General features: G+C 38.8%; 1 long non-coding RNA gene across 3 annotated transcripts in view; it reads right to left on the bottom strand.

Annotated features, from left to right (window-relative positions):
• The window catches only part of LOC135449589 (uncharacterized), a 61,503-nt gene that overhangs the window by 7,044 nt on the left and 35,135 nt on the right, over nt 1–19,324 (bottom strand). For 2 of the 3 annotated variants that reach the window (XR_010440776.1, XR_010440775.1), the window contains exon 3: nt 728–877. The exons of the other annotated variant lie outside the window; for it this stretch is intronic. This is a non-coding gene — a long non-coding RNA (uncharacterized LOC135449589). The remainder of the gene's footprint in view (nt 1–727; nt 878–19,324) is intronic. 3 annotated transcript variants of the gene reach the window in all.

Raw genomic sequence — 19,324 nt, 5'->3', positions numbered from 1 at the left:
CCTCCAGATATCTAGTTCCCTCACATAAACTCACAGTACATCTGGCTACACAGCCCTAACCTATTTTACTCTGCATTGCCCCTTACATGCTGCCCCTCACCCTGATGACAGGTCTCTGGTACCATTTGACAATGATATCCACTATGTACCCTTACTTTGCTCTCACAATTGCCCTTTCCACAGCTGCCCTTTCTGTGGCAACAAGAGAGTGTTGCATGGGCCAGCTGATCCTTTTGTGCTGGGCTGCATGCCCTCCACACTTCTGATCCATCTTCTTTTGAGTGATATTGTTTTCATTAAGGATTCAAATCCATTAGTGGAAGGAGGCTAGGGACATAATGCATCTTCAATGTTTCTTTTTTTTTTTTTTTTTTTGTGAACACTTCTTTTTCCTTCTCTCTTATAATTCTTACATTTACTTTAATTAAGCCCTGAAACAAAATCACTCAGGCTTACTCAGCAAGTGTGACTGGTGTTCTCAAGATGAGAGTAAAGCACAGCCAGTAAATCTACAAGCATACAGCCCAGTGGACACGTGTCAGCCTCCTGCCAGGGTAGCATGGGCTATAAGGGTTGGAGGAGCAAGCAACAAATTCCTTTTTTCATAGCACTGCACATAGGTGCACTCTTTCCTCTGAGATTTCTGATGATTTTCTTATTTCTGCCCCTTTTGGGCAGTGAGTCCAGGGAGGGGTAGCAAGAAAGCAGAATAAGTTCTCAGACTTACTCCCTGCTTTGGGCACAGCAGTCTACACTGTCCCAGCGCACAGGACACCTCCATTTAGCTTTCTCCAGGATCCAGACTCCGGGTGGGGGAGGTCTCTGCTACTTGTGTCTCACTGTGAGCTCCAGATCCAATGATGCCCTCAATCAGTGCCTGGGATCATTAAGTCACGATCAACATGATTTTGATCAGTGCTTAATCAAGTGCAAATATAAAGTCTTGGAAATGAAAGATTTCCCCCACATGCTGTGCTTTTGCATAAATGCGAAAGGCTTCAAGAAACAGAGCTAGGGATGGATGGCTGCAGCACAGACAAAAGTCTGTTCCCACAGATATATTGTATATGCAGGGCCGCTGCTTTTTAAAATTCCCTTCTCGTGTCAGAATAGGATACTTACAAGCCTTTCTTAATTTAAATATGTGTTGTTGCCACCAGATTTCTAAATGATAACTTAGACCTTTGCCTATTGATAGTAGCATTCCAACCAAAATGTGAAGGTGACACACTATCCTCTGCACCTTTTTATAGAATATTTTTGTTCGTTGGTTTTAGCTGAAAGCTGGTGTGGTCAGGAACCTTGCTTCACTGGCCAGTCAGTATCTGTCAGTGACTGAGAAGTAATTTGTGACTGGGAATAATGACAGTTTTTCTCCATCACGGATTCAGTGGAATTGCAGCATGGTAGGGGCCAGCAAAGATGTTTCAGAGCAAACCACAGCCATCACAAATAGGGGCATGTCAGAAACTCTGCCAGAGCCCCAATGCTATCACAACCACAGGCTCTTAGCAATTCTTACACTTGAAGGCTGTTCAAGCACCCTATGCCAGTTTTGTGCTATAATTTACTAATGTTTTGTTATTATGAAGATCAACAACCTTTCCTTCATATAAATATAGACCCTTAAGCTGTTGTCCACACCTACTAGCCTTACTTTTCTCATGACCTAGGCATCAATTACACTTCTTCACTTTTAACCTGGAGACATCCCTAGTTTTTGTTCTTGTAACTGCTCTCTACAATTTGTTCTGTCCCCTCAGAAGCTTCCAACCTACAGAGTATTTCACTTAACTCCCACCCCCTCCTTGTAAATCTGCCTTTCTTCTGTGGTCTTGTGCCAACACACAACCTGAAAATTCCATGGTTTTTGGTTTTCATAGCAAGTTTTATCACTTCACTCTGCCATTACCAAACAAGCAGTGCAAGAAAATCTTCATTTGTGCCTTGTGAGACAGGGCTCAGTAGTGATGCCTCTACAGAGAGTCTCTCTCAGTACAGACAAGCCAAAAAACAGCAAGACAGAAGGAACCAAAATGTGCAATTAAAATCAGGGGAGGAATGAAAAGGCCAATGGGGTGAATAGTTAAGACTATCTTCTTAGTACAGAATTTGACCAGTTTTTCTATTCAGCATTTGTTTCATGTATGCTTTAAAAAAGTATTAATTTCTATTCATCTGAGAAAATTCTAGTAGCTGTTAAATAGTATGTTCAGAAAGTCTTTTGCCTTGCAAGCTTAGAAATGTTCCCTCCTCCTCTCAACACTGAAATATGAAACCTGAGAAATTGCAGATTTTTAGATGCTACTGAATCACTTCAGAGGCAGAAGCCCAATGCATCTTGCCTCTGAACAAAGTTGTAATAACTACAAGAAACTCCACAGAATTTAAAACTAACATCTGCAAGAGCAGGCCATTTTTATTATGTTAAATGTATGGGAACTGTTGGTTTTGGTTTTGTTGTTGTCATTTTTAAAAGCAGGTTCCATATAGGAGAAATTCATATTTCCTTCTGAGGCACAGCTAATCCAAAAGTTAAACTTAGAGAGCACAGCACACCAAGGAAGATGGGACAGGAGCCTTGCTAAGACCACAGTTACACAGAAGCAAGATGAAAATATGGAGAAAAGGGAAACTCACTGATTATTTCCATTTGCTTTCTCTTTTTCAGGGATAATCATAAAAGATAGTGGTGGAGATGGACACATTTTAAAAATCATAAATGTAAGGTGCAATGAGGCAGCAATCCACAGTTGCAGAACATAATAACACAAAACAAGGAAAACATAAGTATAATATAAATTCCTATGCAACCAGTGAAGATAGAAAATATTAAAACTGTAAATGGGACAAAGAGTGGAAGAACATGGATTACTAAATCATTAATGTGCACTAAAACTAATTTTCATATCAGTTAAAATGAAAGTTGAATTTCTCCAATTGCAATTGATTAGCAGTAGCAATTGCTGCTTTAGAAAACCAAACAAACAGCTCTCCCATCTTCCCCCCCCCAAAAAAAAAAACAAACAAAACAACCAAACCAAAGCACCCAAATAAGCAAATCTCAACAACCAAAACAAAAAACCCCAAAGGCCATCTAACCCTCTCATGTTTTAGCATGATCCCATAAAATAGTTGTTTTATGATTAGAAATGCAGCCGTTAGTTTTGATTATAATTTTTTTCTCTTTCATAAAGTCCACAGAAGACACTTAAATTCTTGGAAAGGAGATAAAAAGAAAAAATCAGCTATTGGTGTTTCAGAGAGCTCTGGATGTAGTCAAAAGATCTTGCAGTTCAGACACAGAAGAGTTTAGAGGTGAACTTTTTGTTTGCTCCTGGAGATAGTCTGGATTGTTTAGGAGCAGAAATTTATTACTGGCAGTGAGGATGCATCTGATTTTCCATTACCTGCTATTACTGGGCAGAGGAAGGGTGACAAGCAAATAAAAGCTTTCTGGTCTGCCACATGTCAGGTGAGTTAACACCAGCCTGAGTACGTGGATTTTCAAGTTTTGAAGAAGACCAATAGCCTTGTGGCCTCCCCTGGCCCTGCATCTCCACTTCCCTGCTTGTGTGACAAGGGCAAAAATGAAACAATGCTTCATTATCACCCAGGGTGAGGAGCAGAGGCTGAGGCTCAGCTACAGGGCAGGAAAGGAGATCCATTTTATGAAACTGGGAAGCCACACACAGTGAGCCCAGGATGCAGCATGAATGATTTTGTTTTCCTTTGAAGAAGCAGCCAAGTTCTTTTATAAAGAACATTTGCACCAGCCAGCAGTAATACACTCCCAGGCCTCAATGCATGGCTGACATTGTCCTTACCCCCTTAAACAATGGGTCCCACTCCAGATCCTCTGAGGAGAGCAGAAGACATTTGGAGAAAGGCACAGGGGCCTGAAGCCACATGACAGAGCCTATAAACACAGCAGTAGGTGCTCAGGCTGCTGACAAGTGTCCAGGCAGCACTGAGAGCTCTGCTCCCTAAATAGACAAATCTAAGTTACAAGTCTGATGTTTGTGTTTGACAGAGCCCTCGATAAATGGGTCTCTCCCAGAAGCAGCACAGCGAAAATCAGAGCACCAGCTGAACACAAAAATTGCTGGTAAGGCAGGAGATTGCAGAGGTTTCTGGGGATATTTTCCAAATGAAATATTTTCATGTCCTCTATGAACCCAGCTCACCTCCCTATCACTGAACATGAAGACTGGCTTTAGTCATCAGTGACTTATGTGGTTTTAAATTGATCCAAAATCAGTGGCCTGGAGCTTTTCCTGAAAGATCATTTAAGTACCACAACTATGTTTTCATCTCTGCCTTTAGTCTTTGCTCATCTCAGACAGTAAAGGCGTTCAGTAAAATGTCTTCTGGGTAATGGGGAAAGGAGGAAATAAGCTCTGCTATCAAGGACAAAATCATCAAGTCATAAAAGCTTTTAGATTGAAAGAACCTTTAAGATGACTGAGTCCAACCATTAACCCAACATTTCCAAGTCCACCACTAACCCATGTCTCTAAGTGCCACATCTACATTTTTAAGTATTTAAAAAATACTTCCAGGGACAGTGCCTCAGTGAGTTTGCCAAGCAGCCTGTTTCAATGTTTGATAAACCTTTCCATACAGAAACTTTCCCAAATATCCAATGCAAACCTCCTCTGGTGCAACTCAAGGCCATTTCCTCTTTCCTTGTGACTTCTTAGCTGAGGGAAGAGGCTGACCTTCACCTGGCTACAACCTCTTTTCAGGTAGTTCTAGAGAGCTATGAGGTTCTCCACTTCCATATAAGCCCATAGTAATTACAGCTGATCTCAATTTGTCCAGCTTAAATTAATGAGCTATGTGCTAAAATGTGAAGTTGAACAATTTTGAGTACACTTGTTTACTGAGACAAGCAAGTCAAAGTCCAATAAAGGTCATAACAACTTTATGTTTTAAATATCGAGTTACAACATTTGCATCCATCATGAATTCCATGTCTGTGTTCAAGTACTCATATAGGGCTAAGATAAAGCTTTTGCATAGGATTTAAAGAAAACCATTTTAAGCTTCCAGACTGTTTCTTAGCTTTCCAGAGAGCTAAGAAAATTCTCTGCCTCACAGTACAACTTGTTATACAATTAATTTGATCTAGGAACAGAGTATTTACAGGGTAATTTGCAATATGTAAACTGTTAAGCACAAAATGGCACTCTTTAAGTCATTAAACACAATTCACCTTCATTACAGGCACAGTTGGGATCCAGGGATTTCTTTTTTTGTGAGTGCTAGCAGAAAAAAAAAAAGGTTGTTGACAGAAGGATGACTTCTGTAGAATTTAATCAGGTCTAATACCAAGTATAAGTGATCAAAATTATGTTTGATCAACACAACTCACAAAATATTTCTTCTCAACAAGACTCTGATATTACGTTTATTAATGCACTCAGGAATTCACCTTTAATGTGCAACTCCAGGAGCACAAAGCAGTTAATGTGATCACAGTCAAATTGCAATTAGGTTTCATCAAGACTGATATAATGGTATTTTCCTTCATGCTAGATAAACTGTTAGTTAAGGGACTATATCATTGTTTCACATGCTTTCTGGTTTTAATAAGCATACAGACTTGAAAAATCCCAATAGTGGCTGCTTTTTAGCATGTTTTAGTCATCCCAGTCATTCCTAAACAGAAGTCTAGGACTACATACAGATTTAACTGTTTCACTGAGTGGTTTTAAAGATTCAAATTCAGTTTTTCTTTCTGTGATTTATACATCTGTAAGGGCAAATAACATTTTCCTAAAGATCCTGGGCCTAAATAAGTAATTCAGGTATAAATTACCTTTTCTCATGTGAAATTCATGCTGATTTCTACCAGCAGAAAGTTTGGGTGCAAGAACCAAACACTACAGTCTTGTCTGTAACTTTAAAAAGATGGCAAATGGGCAGGTTCACTCTTGTGTGCAGTTTCCAAGTGCTCTCCCAAGCTAGATACAGGTAGCCTGGGCATGTGATTGCCCATCTGCATTCACAATCTAAAGAATAAATTCAAAACCACCATTGTTTTGTACAAACAGGAACAACTCCAGTGTCAGTACTTGTGTAGAAAGCAGCTGACCCAAGTCTTACTCATGTGGATAACAAGAAGAAACAGGAAAAGTGTTTCTGACTAAAAGAAACCCTCAAAAACTAAACTAAAGGAAACCCAGGTCAAGTCAGTCTCCTGCAAGAACTCAAGAGACTTTCACGCTGGAGTATAAAAGGTATAATGAAAAAGTAGATTTTTCTTTTCCTGAGAGATGTGAAGCTGGATTCACCATTGTCCTACCATCTTATTTAGAGCAGATATCATCTAGTGAACCTACAGCACACAACTCAGAGAACTGACAACTGCTAGGGACTTTGATTAAGAGAAAGAAATAAGTTATTTCCCAGTATCCAACTGAAATATAAATCTTAGAACCTGGACTTTAAGAAGTGAGAGTAGGTTTCCAATACTCTCCTTGATTATTTTTTAATTTTAGTTGAACTAGATAATGTGTCTTGAGGTGGTATTTCTTAGACTACATGATTATAGCAAGCTTTTAAAAATATTTGTATCCTAGCTCATAGAGTTATTCACCTGTCTAACATTTTTGTTCGATGTATAAAAGATTAATATAATGACCCAGATTTTTTAGAATTCCATGTAAATTAAAATCACAGAAATGCAGGACAGAAAAAGGATCTCAAGAGAGCACTTAGTCAAACTCTCAGCACGAAGGAAGAATCAAGAACACTTAAATCATCCTTACCATAGTTAAACTGTTCTTAAAATTGTTGGTTAAGGAGTTTACTAGAATGTCTCCATGTAAAGCACTGCAATTTCTGAACACACAGAATTCAGAAGTTAAGCACATTTATTTTTGATATCATTGTAGGTCACTAAGCGTAAATATTCACAAATTAAAAATATCTGGCTTGTACATGAAAGTTCAATTTTTTTGGTAAATATTTTACTTTCTGGGATAATTAAGCAGTGTTTACTCTAACTTGCTCATATGCTATGCCTTATATACATCTTATAATTTTTCTATATGTACACACCTTCTGTAGGGTGTGGTGTCCAAAATTATTTACCGGCTGAAGCCTCAGCCATGCTTATCACAGCGATACAGATAATTCTTATTTCTAATGTGACATTTCTGTTAGTACACCCCAAAAAAAGTTCTTTTTTTTGCAACATCATCCCATTCCCTGCTTATAACTTGAACTTTCTACCTGCTGTGTTTCTGACTGCACCTATTGATTTTAGTCTTGTTGACACCAAACCATTGCCTCAATTTATCAAAGCTGTCTTTGAATTACCATTTTGTCTCTCAAAGAGCTCATGGTCAAACCCTTTTGGTGTCACCCCCAAGTCATGTAACTGTATTCTATATTTCATTGTACAAGATACCAGTGAAAATAATATAAGAGCTGAGTGTAGAACTGGTCCCTCTAGATATCCACTTGAAATTTCCTAGTATTTGAGAGAATCTTTTAACAAGCTGTGCATTCCCATTACAGTCATCACATCAGGACTGCCCTTTTCCAATACCCCTTGAGAAAGCAATGTTAGACAACACCAGATTCTTTATGAACGATATATCTTATCTACCATTTTCCTCTGAATCACTTATCACAATCTGATAAAGAAGGGAATTGTATTGCTTTGATATGATTTATTTCCCACATATATATCCACCTATATTTTAATAATACTATTGTCTTCCAAGAAGAAAATAGCTCCTTATAAGTAGGTAATTCTGGAATATTTGTGGAGATTGATTGGTCTATATCACTCATATCTTCACTTTTCCATTTTTTTATTTTTGAAAGGAAGATTCCATATTTACTCTTTCCTAGTCTCTCATAAACTTGCCAGATTACTCAGAGGTTATTTTGGTTTGCTTTCTTAGGTAGTCTAAAATGAACACACTGGTCCCTCACAAACTAGTGATTACAAGAGTGTCTTTCAATTTTCTTGTCTGGTTCTCTCTGGTCCTGTAGAAATTTACAGTGTAAATAAATATGAAATATGAAATTGTTTAATACCTATATAATGATATATATTTACACTAGTGACTTGTGTGACATGGTGCAGCAACTCATGAGGCAAAATTACTCTTCAATTCCTATTTTAGTGATACAACACCACTTGTCTGTGGCTGAGACACAGTTACAAGAAAGGTAAACTAGAAGTCAGGTGTAGATGGTGTGGAACAGAAAATTGTAGATTGTTGTTGCTTTGCACTGCAGTAAGAGCACAATAGAAAATTTAAAACATTACCAGTTTCAAGTCCAGTTATCTGCTACTAATAAAATAGTTTCAGCTGATGCATTTGCCCTAGAATTCCTTGACATGTTTTTGTACTGCAACCACATTTTTTTCTCTCTTTGAAACCAATTTTTTCCTCTGTGGTCCTCCTGTCCCCACCTTGAACCAGAGGGAGTACACTCACTGACTGAACACGGAAGGTAGAAAATGTGGAAAATTTGTCATGCAGCAATTGTACGGAATCTCTTTTTTACCAGCAAGCTAGAAACTTCATTAAAAATTGAAGAACAGAGTTTCTATTCCCATTCCCACTTGCAAAAAATCCCCATGGAAATTGCTGGACTTCTGCTTAAAGGAAAATTATTTTAACTCCTCATACTTTTTGTCCTGGAGATATACCCTTGATAACTGAAAGTTTAGTCTGAATGTTAAAATGTTTCTAAGTGTTACAATGTCCCTTATTAAAAGACAGTTAAAGTGCCAGAATTTCTTCGCCCAATGAGTAGAGTACAAGTGTGCACAGGTAAGAAGTGGACAGTTTTGTACAAAAAAGATTTCTAGAAGGTAGAGTGGAAGGGGGAGGAAAGGCAGGAAAGACTGACGCTACATTGTGCAAATTAAGGAAGATGGACTGACACTGCATTGTGCAAATTGAAAAGAAAAATGCCCTCTTCTTCCTTTCAAAACCAACCCAAAGTAAAACCAAAATTCATGACAAAGAAACACTGCCAGAAGTGTTTACCAGCATTTTTAATACTTGTTTCCCAAAAATTATCTGTTCACTTTTTATATATCTGATTCAAAAATCTCTTCTTATACTGTACACAGTATATGCTGAAATCTAGGTCCATATGTGGGGCCTAATGATATCAATAAAGCTGTGCTTCCTGTGGAATTACAGTTATACTACATAGACAATAAAATTAGGGATGTTTTTTCAAAGTAACCAGAAAATGTAAGCATAAAGTGTTTGGTCACATACTCATGAAGCTTTGAATGGCATGTTCCTGCTTTCAGTCATGTAATCCTCTGTGATTTGACATAAAATAGCAAGTTTGATAAACCTAGAAGTGGATATATTTCAGATGAAGAAAAAAGCTATACAAATATAGCTTTTTTTTATACAAATATAGCTTTTCTAAGAAAAGATGGAATCCTAGGAGTACAGAAAGGGATATCAGCATTAGAAATTATTTCAAGGCCTAACATCGCAATTTTACAGATATTTTAGACACTACAGACTTCATAAATTGTTATAATTTCAAAAACCTCCAAATATTTCATGATTTAAATTGTATAATCTGGCCAACATTTACTGTAAACCAAATAAGTAACTAAGCTGCCCATTAATTCAGAGAGCAGAGTGTGATAATAAAATTGCTCTTAAAAATGGGAGTCGTCATGAATGACTGCTTTTAACGTTTTAATAAGCATCATTAACTTCATATGAAAGGTTTATAAACATTTACTTTGCAAAACTTCTCTACTAGCAATAGGATAGATTTCATTGCTTGTTCTTACAGAGGTTCCTTTCTTAAATCATGAAGTGTAAGCAGGCAATGTGCAGCCCAAAGTTCACTGCAAACCTTCAGACCGTATAAAATATTATAAACCTTCTCCCATTCCTGAGACCTACTTCCAACACATACCATAAGATGGTCACTTATATTCTACAGAGCTCACTTTTCTTTGGATATTTTCCTTCTTTGTCTGTTTCACTTCAGGCAAAACCTCCCTTCTCCCCATATTTAATGGGATAAACCTATTAGCAGTCAATCACTAATTCCTAGGGGCTCAATTCAGTAAAGAAAAAATTACCTCCACAGTTGTCTGCTATGAGATCTCCCGATGGCTGTGCAGATGAAGAGTCTGATCAAAATAGCTTATGTGAAAGGAAGAAAAGGAATACATTGCAGTTACACGGTACTTTCTGACTTAAAAACATTCACATATTAATTAGGAAACTTCACAACATCCATGTGAAGCGGGTAAAGACTGTGAATGCTTCATGAAAGGATAACTGAGGTATAATGAGTTGAACAGTACTTCCAAGGGAAAACAGTAAATTGTTGCTGGATCAGGGATTAAAGTTGCTCAGGAAGTCACTCGGTCTGCATTTCTGCAGGTAAAAGTTTTAACCCCACACAATTCTCTTTTTTCCCCCTCTGCAATGAATGCCAGCTCTTCACTGCTCTTTCCTATGCCCCTCTGTCACCCACGCCCAGCTGAGGGTGCGTGCGTTGCCCCTGATGAGCAGAGGAATGTCACCAAGTGTGCTTGGTACAGAAGTCTAAATATCATACACTCAGCATTTCCTGACCAGTGTTATGGAAACAGGAAATTTCAAAGAACACTGGGTGCTTTCTGTGCTGGGCTGCACTGGAAACAACTAACACAACTAAGTTTACTGTCAGAGAATTTCTAATGAAGTCATTGCTCTTATTTGTTCCTTACAGCATGGTCTGTTACTGCTGGGGAGGCATTTTATCTGCTAATTAAAATTTGGCCCGGAGTGCATTTTTACTGGTAGCAAGGACATGATCCTTAAAGAGATGTAAGAAATACTAGCAAAAGTCTAACTGCAAAAAAACAAATATCAAATTAAAGGCACTTTTGTTGGTATAACTTATTTGCTTACACCACCCAGTACCAACTATACTGTCAAACCCCTTTTCAGCCTGGTTTCTAAGGAAAAGAATAATGAAATCATGCTACCAGCCTGTCTGTCAGCCCTGACCCTAATGATCTTGAACATGCCAGCCAATTTCAGCCACATCTGACAATGCCTTCAGGACACAGGTCTCAAAAATCTCCTCTCCTAGGAGCTTAATGAAAATGGGGCGTTGGTAGAGGAGAGAAAATGGCTGTATTATTCCTTTCTCTGAGGAAAAGACAGAGAGAAAGGAGGCTTTCTTTATTCACTTGGCAGCAGCTAGCTGGGCAGCCGCATGTTGTGTGGACTGCCTGATCAGCACAGCTCGCCAGTCAGCACAAATATCCGCGCTCCGGGTTTGCAGAGCAGAGCCACAATGTAAATAGAGGGAGGGCAGGGAGAGGGTGGGAGTGGCACAGAACTGCAGGGAGCCAAGCAGAAAACGCGTGACATCGCAATAGGGAGCGCTTTTAGGAACAAGGGATGGAGGAGGGGCACGGACAGGGATTTAGGAAATGGGGGGGGTGAGGAGGGGGGCAGATTGTAACCATCTTTGGGAGAGGGGGAGGAAATGGGGCACTGGGTTTGTGGGGGAGACCTGCAGATACTGTAGGCAGGGCTGGCTCACTGAGTGGAAGAGATGTAGGTTAATTAAACCTGCTGCTTCTGGAATCATTTATGAAATTACCTGCAGCTTCTTCACTAGAAAGGTTGCTGCTCTATGCCTGGATAGTATATTGTTTAGGACAGGCCTTACACAGGAGTGGCTTTCAAACACAAGAGGGACATTAAAAGGACTGTGCTTTTTGCTTTTTTCATGGTGGGCAAATAGGCAATGAGTCAGTTCAGCTAAGGGGAATGATTTACTGATTGATCTAAGTGTCAGGTTTGAAATCACTGCTGTAGACTCCTTGAAGTTACAAGGTCATCTCAGCCCTTCATCGTTCCAAGGAAGAAAAATTAAGTGCCACACAGTTACCACATCTGGCCCTGGCCTTTAAAAATGAAAGCCTATTTGTTCTACACAGATTTGAAAGAATCTGAGGAACCTGCTCACATTTTCACACCCCCTAGTGCTATGTAGCAACCTGCATAACACAGATTTGTGTGTTTACCTACATCCAGCTGATAAAGTATATTACAGATAGATAAAATATATACATATATATTACAAAAAGACCTCTAATGCAGATTAAAATATGAATGAGCATACATTTTGCACTGCAAAATCAAAGAATACTATTAATATCAGTGCTAAGCATCATTCTTTGTGAACAGATTTTTAGATGACTGACAATTCACCCCTGCTATGGTACACACATAAAATTATCCTCTTTTCTTACTTTACTCAAAGTAACAGTATAATGCTGAAGCCAAATATAAAAAAAAATATTTTACGACAAGCTCCCTGCCACAACGACAATCATAGAGATTCAGAAGAAGCAAACATGCTCACAGGGCATTTCATTTGAATTTTATCTAGATCCAGATATTTGGGTGTTCATGAACTATCCTGTTCAGGAGAATATCTTGACTGAAAGCACCCAAACAGCACCTCTTCATCAGCTCTGCGCTGACTCTGTGACAGCTGAGTTGCACACTGGCCAAACATGGAGCTGAAACCAGACCCTTACTACCAAAGGTTACCTCGCCACTGTCTGTTCTTACTTCTTGTTTGTTCAGCACACAGTGGGGCCCTCCCCCATGGCTGAGAGTACAATGTGCTGCAGAAACTGCACCTGCACTACAGTACTGATCACAAACACTGGCCTCTGGAACTGTCAGTGCATCAACTTTCCATCTCAGCTGTACATTCACTACTGCCAGATTCTCAGTTTTAGAGAAAGAAGTCAGATTCAACCATTTCACACTGAAAACTAATAAAAAAGAAATAACCCAAAGTGGAAAAATTAATTTCATGCCACTTTTAAAATAAACTTAACAGAACAGAGAGTAAGCCAGGTAATAGCTACTTGTGTTTTCTGTAAGCTACTTTGACAAGAAATCAAATCAAGTCAGGGAAGCATGTTTCTCCAATATTGAGAATGTAGCTATAATAACTGTTACATTAGCTAACACAAATTGAGAAAGCTTCCAAATCTGTGACTTGTCTCCACATGTCAAAAGGAGCATCTGGTCCTGTGATTTGCTGAGAATGAAAAATACAGCTCAGTGTAGGGGGAGGGCTGTAAGTGACTTCTGAACAAAGGACAGCTATCTGAGTGCAGAAGGTGTCTGGTTTAAGTTCAGTTTAATCTTTGCACTTTTGCCTTCTTTGTTTGAATGTATCCCTTCAGATGGGGGAGGGGAAAAAAGTCTAAATGAAAGGAACATCAGGTACTGTTGAAACTCATTTAAAGTGCAATCTGCAATAGGCAGGGACTTAGGCTGCTGACAGAATTATAGTGTCTGAGGGGCCTGGAGAGAGGGGCCTTAGCAAAAATGTGTGTGCTTTCGATCACAGATAAGCCTTGTCTTTTTTCTTACATGGTCTGTGCTCTGTAAGAAGGCCTTGCTCCTGAAAGAGATAAACTCATAATAATGAGTTGGGCAAGGCACAGAGCAGACAAGGAATGTGCAAACTAACCACACACTCAGAGGCCTGCAGGGAACCTGAGCTGCTCCTGCTCCATAGCAGCCCAAAGGCCCACTGAGCTGCCCTGAGCTTCCCAGCTCTCCCTCTTAAGGGAATGGCTGACTTGAGAACTTTCACACACTGTTTTACTCCCGAGTAGAGTAAATGTACTTCAGTGTATTGCCAGTTTATCCACAGTGTACTTATTGTCCCTGGATTTCAAAACTCATCTTGAAGTATCTCTCCGTATTCTTCCCAGTCTTGTATCACTTAAACCCCACATTTTAATATTGGCCTATAATTTCTTTGCATTTATAGGACTCCCATGAATAATGGTTATTGATATCACCCTCTTTTTTCCCACTTATGTGCAAAACACCTTCTCCCCTTCCCATTCCAGACCACTGGGCTAGTTCTCATGTAAAACTTTCCTCTTTGCTTCAACCAAGGCTGATCCTATTCATCATCTTTCCTTTCTCTTTCCTCTAGCTTGCAGAAATCCTGCTTGCTTGCATTTTTTGCTCTTTGAAAACTTATTTTTCTTTCCTCTTCCTTGACTCAACTTTTCTCTTGAGATGTTTCTCTGCTTCTGCAAAGTTGAACTATGATGGGACTAGATCTGCAGAAGCAGTTTAATTCACTCACTCATTTTGTGAAGGAATGAGATCTATGTCCCTTACAAAGTTGGTGGGATAAAAGGTAAAAAACAAGGAACATGTAGAAACACCCCATAAGGAATATAAATGAGGAATTCATCTTTCAAGGAAAAGAAGTCTGGAGTGTCTCTGCCAAGAATTCAGAGTATGTGGAAAGCCCCAGAAAGATGGATGCAGTTGATTTCTTCAATAAAGAACACCTTCAGTTTTACAAACATGGACTCTTCTCATGCTGTTTTCTAAGAGAGGAAAATAAAAAAATGTGGCAAGGTATATAATTACTAATTTTCCAAATCCTCAGCATACCACACAACTCCCTATCCCTGCATTTTCCAGCATATCCAATCTCCTCTAATTCCATGTGTTTTTGACTCAAAGCTAAACTCCAAATAAAACAAATCTATGCAGTCTTTTTCTGCTGCCCTCATCTGGTTATCTGTCCCTTCCCACAGCCTCTTGGAGGTCAGACATCAAGACTTCAAAGTTTAGCTGTAGCTTAGCTTGTGGTGGTAAGTGCAAGGGCTAATACTGAAATGCTTTGAGACTGAGACTTGGAAGATGCCAGAAATCCTTCAGTGATTTGTATGCATTGTTCCACTCAACTTTTCTCCCAATATCCACAATCCTAAACATGCAATTGTTTTTATTAAAAGTGCTTCTGTATTGTTTATCTATGTTGTAATTTCTACTGATTCCAAGTAAGAGATTATAGAAAAAAGGGGAGAGAAAGGAATACACATCAGATCTTGAGCTGGTTTAAATGGCTATTGATTTACTGAACCTTTACTTAAGCTGATGAAGCCAGGCTAATTTACTCCACATCAAGATCTAGACCAAAACTGTGCAGGGCATTCCCCAGCTGAGTGTCACTGAAATCTGTTTCTGGATGTGTTTTGGTATGGACAGGAAAATATTTTATGTGCAGTGAAGATATCACAACTTGAGAAAAAAGCACACATAATGCTTTTAGAGTTTAGATGTAAAACCACTTTGTGGCCTCATTTAGGTAGATTTATTTCAGTGCTGACTCCCTTCCTGCACATTCAGTCTAATACTATAAAAATCCAGCCTGTCTTATGGAAAGATTTGATGTCTGCCAAAAATACCTGAAAAGAAATAAAATTAAAAAGTTCTCCCCTCCTCCTAAAAAAATTAGAAAATTAAGTCTATTTTTAAAGATAATTTTTTACTCAGTTGTAATTATTGTTTCGATAGCATCCCTTGTGAATAGTGAATTTTATAACAGAGGGTTGTTAGCCTGTGTCAGTTTTGAGGGGAAAAGATAGTGCGATCTAACCTCCATTAAGTTAGTAAACATCTTTATGCAGAGAAATAAGACAATCAAAAATAGAAAAATTCACTGGAGTGATGCTTCTTGGTACATTTTGGATACGCATGGTAAATTATGGATATACATTTGGATATTACTTTGTCTATATATTGATAGCCTTGAGCCAGGGGATGAACAATTACCCTGCATCCAAGGCACTGTGAGTAGTTGGTATTCTTACACCAGCATGTTATTAATCTGTCAACATAATTTAGAAATAAGGCTCTTTGTTTGAATATATTCCCTTCTATTTGGTTCTGCCTGGACAAGCAGCTTCTCACCTAAACAAGTGACCTTGAGACCTCTCCAATGAAATGTGCACAAGGCAGGTCCCTCCAGGATGCCACAGGATGCTACATGTGCTGCACAAAGTGCTCTTCTGGCTGGGGACAACTGGCCAGAGAATGGGAATTCAGTACTGAAAAGCATCCAAGTGAGACCTGAGACAGACTATTAGTCCTCACCTCAGCTACTTCAGCCCTATGTTCATCACAGCAATTAGGCAAAGGAGTAAAGTGAAGGTGAAATTAAGGTGGAATGTCTCTCATCTTGAAGCCAGTGTCAGATTTTCCTTTTCTTGAGTAAAGACACAAGGAAATACTTTTTAGCATACTTTTTTCACCACAAAGTATACTAAAAGTTTAATAGATTCTGAAAGAATTTTCTGAGTACTTGCCTTTTTTGGCAAGTGCAAGCCCTGCTTTTTAAATTTTATTTTTTTTTTTTAATTCCCAATAGGGGATCTATTTCTGAAGCCTCAGATTCATGATACTGCTTTTGTCATTTTCTGGAAAGTTCACATTTATCTGGAACATAGCTAGCACTGAGACTAACAAGAAACATCTGAGAAATGCTGCTTTCTTATCACAGTAGAGCCAAAAAACCTTAAACAAAATAAACTAGCTCCTTTTTTGGGTATGGAGTGTCCTCTTTTATAGAAACTGTTTCCCATTTTATGTGTTGAATGGAGTCAGTCAAAAAATCCAAACAGATAATTCATTTGATAATTTGAGAGAGAGCTAGTAACCACTCTCTAAATATGCAAGTAAAAAGCAAATAGATTTCATATGAGTAGGGACTGTAGCTTCCTCATTGCCAGAGCAACAAAATTGATTAAATATCTAAAATAATGGAAGTTAAAGAAAATTAAAAAATCCTATTTCCAATATTTCCACTTACTATTTCCAGCCCACATGTTCCTGTTACCTCTAATCAATTCCTTTATCCTTTAATTCAAATAAAGAGCATTGTGCTGTTCCCATACTATTACACTGCCCAAAGTATTCTTTTAGAACCTTAAGTTCCATTAGAACACATGCTAAAATAATCGTCTTAATCAAGAGTAACCCAGCAGGATCTTGTACCCCAGAGGATGGCCAGGCCTGCAGAGCCTTGCCACACATTTTGGAATGCCTTTGATGGGGCTGGAACACGCCAGTGCAGCAGCTCCCACCTTCCCTGCACACCCTGGCTGGCACAGTGGGGTCTCTGGGCTGCACAGGGAGCAGCCAGGCAGAGGCTCCTGGTGTCCCCAGTCCCTTGCAGGGCCAGGGCTTTCCATGGCTCCTCATTCATTCCCTTCTGCTCCTCACATAGCCAGTAAAACCAGTGAGATCTGTACTTAAAATAATTTCTAAATAGGCTTCAAGACTATTTCAATTAAAAACTTTGTATTTTTATATTGCATTCTTTTGGGGAAAAAACCCTACTTTGGTACTCAAACTGGTTAATGCTAAAACCAGATGAATTTGAAAAAAATCAGTGAGGTGTGCTCTGTAGCTTTCAATGCAAAACCAATTAAGTTCCTACTGAGTTCAGTGGAGATTGTGTCTAGCCTACAAAACTTGTCCCCTGCTAACCAGTCTTCTTTCCAATGTGAGCAAGGTCTGCTTTTTAGAAAAAAAGCAGTCTTTTCTTAACTTTAGAAAATGTCCAATATGTTGAAATAATTTATAGTTTTGTTACACTTCCTATTAAAATTTCATATTTATAACCACCAACCTTTTCACTCCACAGGAGGTTCAAATTTTTCTGTCCCACATTGTACACACACACACGCACATACATATGTATATATCTATGTATGAGCCTAAAAGGTTTCCTTCTGCGCATGGCCTGAGGCCATAGCTGTCTATACAGTGGACTGAAATCAATCAGAGGCTGTGTGATTCTCATTTTTTCAGCAACTGCATTTAATTTCTCTGGAAAATAGCAAATATTTTAATTTTATATCTTCCACTCTCTGCAGCCATTGATTTGTCAGTAGAATGGAATGAAAAACACTATCAAGCTCTGGCAGCAGAACTGCAGTGGTGATGAAAGGTTGCCCTGCTTTTACTCTTTTATTACACCACTCACTACCTTTCCAGTGATGATTTGTCTGCACTATTGTTTTTACTATCTTTGGTGCAAAACAACGAATCCTCTTCTCAGGTCATAGTTAGAATGGAGAAAAAAAAGTAATCCTTTCATTTCCATCAAGGAGTTTCCATAATAAAAATAGTTGAGAAGGAAAATCCTTCCAATTTGACGTCTAATTTCTTCCCTGGCTATACTACACTTAAAATATAAATTACAGCCAATGTTATGGATAAATTAGGCAAGCTGAAAAAAGAAGATGGGGAAAAAAAGCAACTTTTCACCCTGTTCTTATCAATATGTTGTGCCCACAGACCTTGTGACTATCCCTTAAAACTTAATCAATTTTGAATTAAAAAACCTCACATATCCCAAAACACTCTGTGGTACAACATTTGCTTATGTGTATTTTTCATACAACAGTAGCAAGAGAAAGAGTTGGAAAATCATTCAGAGTTTTTGCAAGTAGTCCACGTCCATAGGGATCAGTAATAATCTCCCTGCCTGGAGCTTGAGCCAAAGCTGTTCTTTATTTCACTCTGCATCTCCTCCAAATCAGAGTCTCTTACTGAGCATTTCAGGAATGTAACAAAAACATAGGTTTTGGATTGATTTGTAGACTAAAATTGCTTCCAACTCTGAAAAGGTCTTTATTTCATACTGTATTTATGGACTTTTGGGGAGTGGGCAGGGACATTGTGCTCAGTAGGAGAAGGAGGAGGGGTAAAACCCCCGCTCCACATAGAGATATTAACCAAGCCTGATACTCTGGGTCTGTAGCCTGGGTATTTACTGATGCTGGGAAACAAAAAAAAAAAAAGACTTAAGGTTTAAGGTCTACTAGGCTAACGTAGATAAAGCACTCAGTCATGTCAGGATGAACTCATTGGAAATTGTACTCAAGAGAGCAATCCCAGTGAATGCAGTGGACCTGCTCAGAGGAGTAAAGCAACCACAGCTCTGTTTTTGGGCTCAGACCCACACAGGATTCCCACATAGAATAGCTGATAGGACAAAGGCACACGTGCTCAGCAACAACTGATAGTGCTTAATGAAGACCATGTGTATTAATAGGCCTGAGCACAGGAAATGAGAGATTTCCCCCTGCTCTTCTAATGATGTCTAAGAGCAAGTTCTGTGTAAAGAAATATTTCTTTAGGAAATAGCTGACTGACTGGAATCCTTACGAAAAAAGAGACAGATTTCCATTACTTTTTTTCTTGGATTAGAGTTAGTCTTGGTTTATACTCCCTTCCCAGATTTCTTAAAATTGTTTTCCAGACATTCCCACGGTGCTAATGTCAGACCAACATCTAATAACTTTTTCCTGAACGCTGATATTCTAGCACAGTATCTTTCAGCTCAGAGTGCATAAGCCAATTACGTTACTCTACCAGCCAACACTCAGGACACACAGAAATACCTTCCTGCTTCTGATTAGTAGCAGATATGGTTTTGTAATGGATTGAGA

Source organism: Zonotrichia leucophrys, chromosome 6 (assembly GCF_028769735.1).
Source record: "Zonotrichia leucophrys gambelii isolate GWCS_2022_RI chromosome 6, RI_Zleu_2.0, whole genome shotgun sequence".
Taxonomy (NCBI): Eukaryota; Metazoa; Chordata; class Aves; order Passeriformes; family Passerellidae; genus Zonotrichia; species Zonotrichia leucophrys.
This window is presented reverse-complemented; position numbering and strand designations above follow the sequence as displayed.